This window comes from Gossypium arboreum, chromosome 11 (assembly GCF_025698485.1).
Source record: "Gossypium arboreum isolate Shixiya-1 chromosome 11, ASM2569848v2, whole genome shotgun sequence".
Classification (NCBI taxonomy): Eukaryota; Viridiplantae; Streptophyta; class Magnoliopsida; order Malvales; family Malvaceae; genus Gossypium; species Gossypium arboreum.
In genome coordinates, this window is record NC_069080.1 from 82716917 (window position 1) to 82728768 (window position 11852).

At 37.5% G+C, this 11852-nt stretch overlaps 1 long non-coding RNA gene across 1 annotated transcript; it reads left to right on the forward strand.

Annotated features, from left to right (window-relative positions):
• The first annotated feature begins 8167 nt into the window (after nucleotides 1–8167).
• On the forward strand, nucleotides 8168–9811 carry LOC128284312 (uncharacterized). The gene is made up of 2 exons (XR_008274710.1): nucleotides 8168–8245; nucleotides 9456–9811. It is a non-coding gene; the product is annotated as an uncharacterized LOC128284312 (long non-coding RNA).
• Nucleotides 9812–11852: the final 2041 nt, after the last annotated feature.

Here is an 11852-nt window from a genome sequence, read left to right on the forward strand (position 1 = left end):
TCATTCAAAACAATCCATATATACACAATTAGGGTATTTTACAAAATAACCCTCACCTTTTCACATTTCGACACTTTAGTCCTTAATTCACTAAATCACAAAATACACAATATTTTCTTGTACAAAAGCTTAGCCAAATTTTCATGACACACTTACAACTCCATACATTTCATTTATTTCACATTTTAGTCCCTCAAAATAGCATTTTGACAATTTAGCCCAAACTACTCAATTTCATCAAAAAATTCAATGACAACATATACAAACCCAACATCAACTTCCATAATTCATCAACTAACATTACAAAGCTCCTAGTTTCATCAATGGCATATTTCAAAATCATCGCCAAAATTAGAAATTGAGACATGGGCATGATAGTATACGAAGCAACGATTACAAAAACGTAGAAATTATCAAAAATCGAATAAAATAATACCTTAATTAAGCCTTGAACTAGCCAAAACCCTAAAGATCTTTTTCTTTTTTTTTTCTTCAAATTTTGGCAATATAACATGATAATGGCCTATTTTCATTCTTTATTTTATTTTATTAAACATTATATGCCATTTACCAACTTTGCCCTTAATATTAACATATAAAAATCCACCTACTAATGTCTATACTTGTCCATGCATTAGTACAATGGTCCAATTGCATCATAAGGACTTCATACTTAAAAAGCCACATCAAATAAGCACTTTAACAACCAGCACACAGCTTTTACATTTTACGCAATTAGGTCCTTTTTGTAAATTAAGCATGCAAACAATTAAATTTTCACACGAGACTTTCACACATGCCAATTCACTTATAATAGGCATGGAAAATAATATTAAAATATTTTTCCAACTCGGATATGTGGTCCCAAAACCACTATTCCTACTAGGATCAAAATCGAACTGTTACAAGCTGTACCAGGCAAGAGCTCTATTCCAAACTCAACTTCGTGATTAGGTGGTAACCCCGGTAGCTCATCGAGAAAGACATTCAGAAAATCCTTAGCCGTTCTGATATCCTTAACAGACATACCCTCAGACCCTGAAGCACTGACATAGGCTAAATATGCCTCGCAACCCTTACGAACCATCTTCTCAGCTCTCAGTGTAGAAATCACATTCGAAAGATAATTTCGACACTTCCTAATCACAATAATCTCGTCGCCCTCTACAGTTTTTAGGACCACCCGCTTAGAAGCAGAATCCAAATTCGCCTAATGCTTAACCAGCCAGTCCATACCTAGTATCAGGGTCAAATTCCCCAAAAGGAAGTTCCATCAAATCAGCTAAAAAGATCTTCCCTTGAACCTCCAAAGGTACCCCTTAAACAATTTGCTTACTCTCACCGACTGTCCTAATGGACTTAACACGGTACTCTCACTCATAGTATTCTCACACATCACACCCAAGGTCTCAGACACAGTGCATGCTATATAAGAGTGTATGGAACCAACATCAATCAATGCATTGTAAGGTAACTGATGAATGAAAAATGTACCCGTAATGACATCTGAGGCGTCTCCGTCCTCTCGATGATGCACAGCATAAACTAGTGTTGGCTGCCTTACCTCAGTATGACCCGCACCTGTGCCCGGTGCCCCTCATCCATGGCCCGTGCCATTTTCACCCCTAGCCGGCCCCCGGCCTCTCAGTGGCTGCTGAAAACCTCTCTGCGGCTGAACAGTACCCATACCAGTAGCTTGCATCTGAACAGGCCTTTGCGGACAATCCCTGATACGGTACTCCATAGATCCGCACCTAAAACATGCCCCTTTTTGCACCTAACACTCGCCCTGATAGCGTTTCCACAAACTGTACAAGGCTGTGACCCAAAAGTAGCAACAAGGGCCCTAACTTTAGCTGGCCCATCAACTCTAGCTTTCTTCCCCGATCTCATAGCCGATCCTGAAGGTTCCAAAACCTTCTTATTTCTCCCTTTATCTTTCTCGCGATTCTGGCGCTCAGCACACTTTACATCCTCAGCGATCTTTACCTTTTCTACCAACACAGGAAATCTCACTCTCTCTGAGGAGCTATCAAAACCCGTAGACTATCCTTAAGGCCATCGTTGAAGCGAACACAGTGCTCATACTCAGTGGCCACCATACCTTGCGCATAGCGGCTCAATCGCAAAAATTTCGCCTCATAATCAGCTACAGTCTTATCCCCCTGAGTCAGATTTAGATACTCTCTTCTGCGGGCATCCACATAGCTAGCGCCCACGTATTTCCCTTGAAAAGCATTCTTAAAGAACTCTCAAGTTAATCGATCGGGCTGAGTACCCTATTATACAGTAAGCCACCACTGATAGGCTTCATCTCTCAACAAGGACATTGCTCCTTTTAGTTTCTACTCTGGGGTGCAGTCGAGGTCATCCATGATTCTCTCCGTGGCCTCTATCCAATACTCTTCCACATTAGGGACAACTCCAGTGATACCCCTGAAGATCTCAGCCTCGTTAGACCTAAGTCGTTCAATCATCGACCACGACCCACAGTACCAATATTGGGCCTAGCGACCCTTTCCAAAATCCGCAGCATAGCTTGGGATAGTGCGTCATCCCCAACCGCATGATTGTATGACCCAGTTTCAGTCATAGGTGAATCTAGAGCCTCTCTTTCCTCAGCGTTAGGCATATGGCCTGATGCCGAAAATCGAACCGAGCACCTCCACAAGCACCGCTGCGGCCCCTAGTACCCCTTCCACAAGTACCTCTAGTGCTCATAGCCGATTCGCGTATTATCTGTATTAACAGTTTTATGCATCAATTTTATAGTTCCAATGTTTATTAGCAAATGTTTTATGAAATACAGTACCAACAATTTAGAGTTGTTCGTTTTTGCAGATCACAATCTTACTACAGTTTCAAGTACCCTAATAGAGGTTTTAGTACAATCTATTACCTACGACAGTCTCAGTATTCCAGTTTAAACAGTAGTTTTAGAGAACTTATAGAATCGACCCTGGAAACTCAGTATACCACACATCGAAAATAACACTTCAAAATATTTTCCACTATATGAAACATTTCTTCTAAAATTCACGTTGTTAGGAAAAACCCTAATCCACAGCCGAGTTTTGCAGCCTAGCTCTGACACCACTAAATGTAACACCCCAAACCCGGCCTGGACGTTATGGCCGAACCTGTGATATCACATTAGAGTGGGCTTTGTAAAACATAGTTCTATTGAAAAAATGGGTCCATTTGTGTTAAGCCTCGTTGAGGTCTCTAAGAAAAATTGTTTTATCTTAATTACTGCCAAATTACCGATTCGTTTAGCAAAGCATGTCTTACCAATTCGTTACTACATTTTAAAACGTTGGTCATCGCAGAAGCTTTTAAAACAAGTTGCGTATAGTAGTTGAAAATCATTTTTATTTTGAAATCCCGAGTACTATCGCTATCAAGTAAAAATCATTTTAAATAAATCCCCAATTAAAACAAAACTTAAAATGACCTTATTACATAAAATTTATCCCAAATTAAAACTACCACTATTAAAAATCTAGTATGCAATATAACAGTGGTGTGGCCTTTCCTGAGTCCCTCGTAGCACCAACCCAGCTAAGGATTACCTGCGCATATAAACAGCTGAGTGAGTTTATGAAAACTCAGTGTGTAATACAACCTGGGCCTAAGCCCATATCAGTAACAGTATTAATGTGGGCCTTGGCCCATTTCAGTACAGTATCAAACATACATATATAGATCCTACCCAACCATCCTTTGCACTCTACTCCGTCCAGCCCTACACTCCAAGTAGGGATTAAATTGACCCACCCATCCCTATACTCTAGAATAATGTACCGTTGACGGTACTATCGGTATTTGTAACAGAGCTGCCAGTATTAGGCGTATAGCCTCTCAGTACACTTCCTCCAATATAAAAATTCCTACCCCATGCAGTGCAACATAATATGGATGTACATACAACAATCATGGCATGCTCAGATGGTCATATATCATATAGGGGTATATCGATCATTTACCTTGTAGGGGTATAACAGTCTTTTTAACAAGTTAAGACCTACGTATATTTACCAACCTTACAGTAAGTCCACAGTTGTCTTGCGCGACTTGTGCGACACTAACATTCAATCAGTGACAAATGGGCCTAAGCCCATAATATGGCCCATGTGGGTCCACACGCTCGTGTGGCCCATTACGCTTAAATAATGGCCTTGGTCGTGCAATTATACTGCCGAACCAATCATCTTAATACATCCTGCGGTATACCTGAGTGGGGCCTACGAGCCGATGGGGCCTACACGGCCTATTGTAGCCCAAACGACCCACACTCATGAGATCGTTCGTGGGGCTTCTACAGTCATATGCTCGCATTTATGCATCTAAAGGACCACACGGGTGTGAGCACGCGGTAACCATTTTTTAGCTTTTGTCGTTTAATGATGGAGACAGTATGATTACACACCAATACCTACATTCAATCACAATGTTCCGTTAGACATTCGGTACTAGGGTTAAACACCCTTCCCTATTCCCTAAATTGAAATAACACCCAACTTACCTTGATTGCGAAAATGAGACTACCCTTGTATGAACCACTTGTCTAAAGCTGGCTACAAACTCCTTGAAGAATACTGCATAACAAACAACCCTTAATAATCATGTTTACTTATACATGATCAGTAGCAAATGACCAAGAACAGAGATAAGACCATTCGGCCAATAGTTAGAATTCCAAGCCAAATACCCCAATCCAAAACAACCATAACTATAACACTACCTTCAATCGAGAGACAACCAAAAGGTTTTGCTCACTTCCATAACACTTGTGCCCTCTTCTACCCTTCGAGAGTATTGTCCTTAAAGAAAAACCAGCATCACTTAAAACAGGAAGGACGACACCAAAAGAAAAGAAGGGAAAATCGAGAGAACAAAACCACTTACCAGAAGACATTCGGCCAACCACCAAAAGAATGAGAAGAATTGAGAGAGAGAGAGCGTCATGAACCAAGAAGAGGAGAAGAAGATGCTGATAAATTCAGTATAAGCAACAGAGAAAACAAACACTGGAACCCGACAGAAAGAAAATAAGAAAGAATGAATCGGTCTCTACAAGTCAAAACCGAAAGAAAAGGAGAAGAGAGGCTGAGATGAATATTCGGCCAAAGAGTAAAGATACTAGGAAGAAATGAAAAAAAAAACAAAGAGATCAATAGTCAAACAACAACCCAAAAGAAAAACTCCAAATAACCAAAAGTGAAAAACCAAAATGGGAAAGTTGGGATTCACTAAGAGAAAATCGAAACAACAATAACCAAATGCTCAACTTTTGCCCAAAAGCCGAAAATGCCATGCATGAGAGTCCCCAACCGGCACACCCCCTACTACTCTCCTCAAATCCCTATTTTCACTCCCTGTAATACTCCTAAAATCACTCAATCCATATCCCAACTCACCCAACTCCCTAGCAACCGAAAATCCTTCCAGCCACTCCCTATGATTCGGCTCCAACCCCTCTTACTCCTTTAACACACCAATTTTAATCCCATTCCAACACCTACCCCACATCAGGAGCAAAAAAAACTAAAATACCCTTTGCACTGATAGGCCTCGAACCTCAGACCTTGTGCCATACTCCACACGCCCCTTGCCACTACACTAGCCAGCTCCTTATGTTACGTAACACCCTTAATAAATTAAAAGCCCACTAACAACAACAAAAGTTTATACTAAAAGAAGCAGCAATTTGCTAAAGTCCAGGTTTGTACTCAGGAATTCTCGAGCATTCTCAAGCCCTTCAACCAACACACCAAGCAAGCCAACAAGCCACATAACATGCAAATAAATGAACATAGATTTGGGGCAATACATCTTTCTTTCTTGGAGATAGGGGCAAACCCGAAACAAAATCCATCGCCACTCTATCCCATTTCCATTCCGGAATCATAATTGGTTTAACAAACCAGAGGGCACTTGATGTTCAGCTTTAACTTACTGAAAGATTAAATATTTCGCAGCAAATTCAGAAATATCACATTTCATACTAGGCCACCAATAAAGTTGTTTCAGATTATTATATATTTTTGTACTACCCGGATGCATAGTTAAATGACTATTGTGAGCTTCGTTCAATATTATCTGAATCAATTCTGGATTTCACGAAACACAAATTCAATCTCAAAGTCTCAAACAATCATCATTATCAACTCTGAATTCTGAATCTGAATCTAAATCACACTAGGCTCGTTTTGCTATTATCTCATTATCAACTTTCTGAGCATCAATAATCTATTGAATGAATAACGGTCTTACTTTTAATTCAGTTAATACCAAAACATCATTGGACATAACCAAATGAGCATTCATGACACGTAATGCAAACAATGATTTCTGACTCAAAGCATCAGCAACAACATTTGCTTTTCCTAGATGATAATCAATAACAAGCTCGTAGTCTTTTAATAGTTCTAACCATTTTCTCAGTCGCAGGTTCAAATCTTTCTGAGTCATCAAATATTTCAAACTTTTATGATCTGAATATACATGACATTTCTTACCAAACAGATAGTGGCGCCAAATTTTCAAAGCAAACACAATCGCAGCTAACTCAAGGTCGTGTATCGAATAGTTCTTTTCATGAGGTTTTAACTGTCTCGAAGCATAAGTAATGACTTTACCTTCCTGCATCAAAACACATCCGAAACCGTTCAACGAAGCATCACTGTAGATCACAAATTCTTTACCCGATTCGGGTTGTACTAACACTAGAGCTTCAGCCAATAGGGCTTTCAACTGATCAAAACTTTTCTGACACTTTTCAGACCACTCAAACTTCACATCTTTCTAAAGCAATTTTGTTAACAGAGTTGCAATCATCGAAAAGCCTTTTATGGACCATCTATAATAACCAGCAAGTCCCAGAAAACTGCAAACTTCGGAGACATTTCAAAGAGGCTTCCAATCCAGAATAGTCGAAACTTTGCTCGGATGTTGATACAATATGGCTCAAAAAACTGACCTCTCATAACCAGAATTCACATTTGCTAAACTTCGCATATAGTTGCTTATCTCGCAAAGTCTGTAGCACTATTCTCAAATGCTCGGCATGCTCAAATTCATCACACAAATAAATCAATATGTCATCAATGAATACAACAATAAATCGATCTAAATACAGTCTGAAAATTCTATTCATCAAATCTATAAAGATAGCAGGTGCATTAGTTAATCTGAAAGGCACAACTAAGAACTCATAGTGGCCGTATGTAATAGCCCGATTTTGGGTCTAGTCGAAACAGTGGTTTCGGGACCACAAACCCGACGAGAAAAAAAAAATTTTATTATATTTTTATAGTCTATAAATTTATGAAAATATTTCGTAAAAATTTCATTCGAAAATTTTGACGTTTGAGCACTCAATTTAGTCAAAAGGACTAAATTGTAAAAAGTGCAAAAGTTGAGTTCTTTATATATGAGGTGCCTAATTGTTATGAGTTTTAAATTGAAAGTCCTTATGTGACAATTATTCCTTTAATAAGTTAGTGAATGGATATTTGTTTGGTATTTTGAAATTTGGTTGAAATAAAAGGGTAATTTTGTAAATTAATTAAAATAACCTAATAAGACAAATGATAAAAGCTATCATTTTTTTCATTCTTTCTTCTTCAACCGTGGAAAGAACAGAAAATAGCAGCCATGGATGAGCTCCATTCGCCAAGCTTTTATGGCTTATATAGGTACGCTTTTGTCCGCTTTTAATGATTTTCGTATTTTTGAGATCCCCGAAGCTTAAATTTTCTATTTCTACCAATTGATTGAAGAGAAATTAGAGTTTAAAAATTTACCCATTCATGATATGGTTGTGTTTTGATGATTTATAGTGGATAATGAATGTTTGATGTGTTAAATATGAGTTTTATTCAATGAATTTGGTAAAAATGTCAAAAGGGTTAAATTGTGAAAGTTACAAATTGGTCATAAGTGTGTGAATTAGTGAAAATTTGGAGTTGCCATAGAAGAGAAAAATGTTCAGCATGTCTTAAACCTTATAGAAATTGAATAAAAATTAATTTACGAGCATTGGGGCAAAAGTGCAAATATGCAAAAGTTTAGGGGTCAAAATGAAAATTTGTAAAAATATGATTTTAGACCCATATGAATATTGTGACTGATTGGTAGGCTAAATGTGATGTTATAGATGATGAAAATTGAGACTTGGACCTAGAACGGAAAGAAATCGATTTATGGACTAGTATGTCCTTTTCACATTTGTGGTATCGAGGTAAGTTCAGTATGTAAACAATACCATGCTATACATGTATTTAAATGTTATCATTGCATGAATTGTACAGATATTAATGTGTATGTAATTAATAGAAATATGATAAGACAAAGCCTTAATAGACGAGGAAAATCCCGTTTGAACCTTAGGAATAGAATAGGATACGAGTGACATGTCACTAGGAATTATGAGTCTAGATGACTAGCTCGAGAGTGAGCATTTAAATGTCATGAGATATGAGGTAGCTTTAGCTACAATTGAGGCACTTATGTGCAAAGGCTTTTCCGAGTATCTAATTAGTATTCCAAGTGTTCAACGGGCAATCCAAGGAAAGAGTTAATGATGGTCTCAATGAGGTAAGTCATTGGTGAGTATGCACTCGAGTTATGTTACGAGTTGTGCAAGTATGTATACTAATCCTATGAGAATGCCTTGATATGTGATGATCTATGATGCATAATATGTTTTCTTACCATGATGGATAAAATGGTGTTGTATTAATATTATGAACAATGATCATGAATGAGTAATTTAGCCTTGACAGATTTGAGTTACTGCAGTAGTGTAACTTTGAAAATACACTAAAAATAGTGTAAAATGAGTTAGAGGCAGAATAAAATATGGGATTAAAGCTTAATGAGTCTATTTTCACATGAAAGAAACAGAGGAAGAAAAAGAATTCCATATTGTTTGATATTTGAATTCTTGTGAAACAGGGTCTGAATGAATTCGAGATCCCCTGTTCTAACTTTAAAAATTCACCAAAAATTGTAAAAATATTATTAAGAGTTATACCTTACATGAATGGATTCCTTATTGAGTCTATTTTTATGGGAAATAAACGGAATGGTCGTTGGAATTTTGTACAGGGAGAAATTCGGTTTGTAGTGCACAGGGGTCAGAGTGGTCATACCCTGAAACAGGGGAGACTTTAACTAATAAACTGTACTATTTGGCTTAACCAAAAATTCTGGAAATTTTATGGAAGAAAGGAAACTAAGTCTAGTTTCAGGAAAAATTAACAGAACTTAATTCAGAGTTTCGTAGCTCTAGATATAAATAATTTAGTGACCATTGCTCAGAAAGACAGCTTGTAGTGAACTTGAAAATATGTTGCAAACATTGATAAAACAAGTTAATGAGTTGCTTATTGTTTTCATATGAACTTACTAAGCGAAAGCTTACCCCCCTTCTTTCCCATGTTTTCTAGAGTTTCCAGGTTAGCTCGGGTTGGAGGCCGTCAGAGATATTATCACCCTATCGAGTTAACGTTATCGGAGTAAGTAAACTCAAGTGATTCGAGTCTATGGCATGTATAGGGTTTTAATGTGAGTATGTAATATTATGATTTAGCCAAATTCATTGGCTTGTTATTAAGGTAGTATTAGTCATGTAAATTGGCCTATGTCGGCTAATGACATTATGGGCCCATATGATTATTCTTATGCATGTATGTTATTATCTCTTGTGATGTGGCTTACAACATGTATGCCTAGAGATTGAATTGAGATTCATTGATGAGCTAGTAACTAATGCAGGATTAAGTGATTGGTAAATAGTTAATAATGCTTCATGAATGGTTTGTGATGTAATGATAGTTATGTCTAGTATGTGGTAATGATATGGGCAAATTCTATAATATTTATTGCATAAGAAAATAACTTGAGCATAACATGTTTGTAGATGTTTAAGAGCTCATTTATGCCACGTTGTATGTTATTGGATAAGTATGTATCTATGCATGTGGTGTGAGAGTGACAAAAGGCTTGATAATTAGACTATTTCGCCACACGGCTGAGCACATAGGCGTGTGAAGCCTTAACGCAAGAGATTTTTCTAAGCTTTTCATGAGTTCTCGATTGGGTCCCGAACCGCCCCGAATGCATGTATTGGGCCTCGTAAGCTCACATAAGGGACAAATTGCATGTGAAAAGAAAAGTTTTTAATTATTTGAGATTTCATGGCCCTGTTTAGTATGGAAGTGTTAGTAAAAGTCAGGTAGCACCTCGAACCCCGTCCCGGCCTCAGATGCGGGCGAGGGGTGTTACACCGTACCTTGTTTTAAATGTAGTTTTCGGAATATCTGAGTCTTTTACTCGCAACTGATAATAGCCCAATCTCAAATCTATCTTCGAAAACATGGTAGCTCCTTTCAATTGATCAAACAAGTCATCAATTCTGGGCAGAGGATATTTGTTCTTGATAGTCACTTTGTTCAACTGACGATAATCAATGCACATTCTCATCGTACTGTCTTTCTTTTTCACAAACAGAACAAGAGCACCCCAAGGTGAGAAACTTGGTCTTGCAAATCCTCTATCTGTAAATTCTTGCAACTGAAACTTTAATTCTTTCAACTCGGCCGGAGCCATTCTATACGGAGCTATCGAAATTGGAGTAGTTTTCTGTACTAACTCAATGCCAAATTCAACTTCTCATATCAGAGGTAATCTCAAAAGTTCTTCAGGAAACACATCAGGGAATTCACAGGCAACAGGCACTGATTTAACTTTCTTTTTAGTCAATTTCGAATCGATCACATACATAAAGTAAGTTTCACAACCTTTTCTCACAATACTCAAAGCTTTCATTGACGAAATCATAGTTGGTAACCCATTCAAATCACTGGATTCAATTCGAACTATTTCATCATTCTTGCATCTCAAATTAATAGTTTTTCATTTGCAATTCACAATAGCATCGTGCAAAGTTAACCAATCCATACCTAGAATTATATCAAACTCATCAAAGGGTAATAACATCAGATTAGCTAGAAAATAATTGTCTTAAAACATTAACAGATAATTCTTGCGAACTTTATCAACCAAAACACATCTGCCTAGGGGGTTCGATACTTTAATTACAAATTTAGTAGACTCTACAGGAAAAGTCTTACTAGATACTAAATTCATTCATATATACGAATGTGTTGATCCAGGATCTAACAAAGCAATCACAGAAGTATCATAAAGTGTGAAAGTACCAGTTATAACATCAAGAAGCGAAGCTTCCTCGTGAGCTTGAATGGTGTATGCTCTAGCAGGTGCTCTAGCCTCGGATCAAACAACAGTGTCTTTAGTCCCTCTTTGACTACCACTCACATTTCTCATATTTTTGGGAGGTCTACCATGAGATGCATTGCCACTTGGCCTCAAATTTTGTATAATTCTTGCTCAACAAACTCGGGACAGTCTCGAATAAAATGATCCAAAGATCCATATTTGAAACATGCCCAATCATACAATCTACAATTGATGGGATATCTTTTACCATAATGTTTGCACTCAGGGCGATCAGATCTGACATTTCCAACACTTGCAATAGAAGTAGTTAGAGCTTTGAAGCTCAAATGAGTTCTAGCACGATCTCTACTTTAATGCCCCACATTATGTAACACCCCTAACCCGTGCCCATTGTCGAGATTTTAAAGTTAATCCTCTAGTAATTTTTTTTAAAAGCAACTAGCATGCTTCCATTCTATAATTCATATAATTACTAAGATTTTATTTAATCAATACAACAAAGAATCATGAAAATCGGATGTTAAATTCATAACCAAGTATATGTCGCTCACATACCAATCATACATGTATACTATAACAATTAT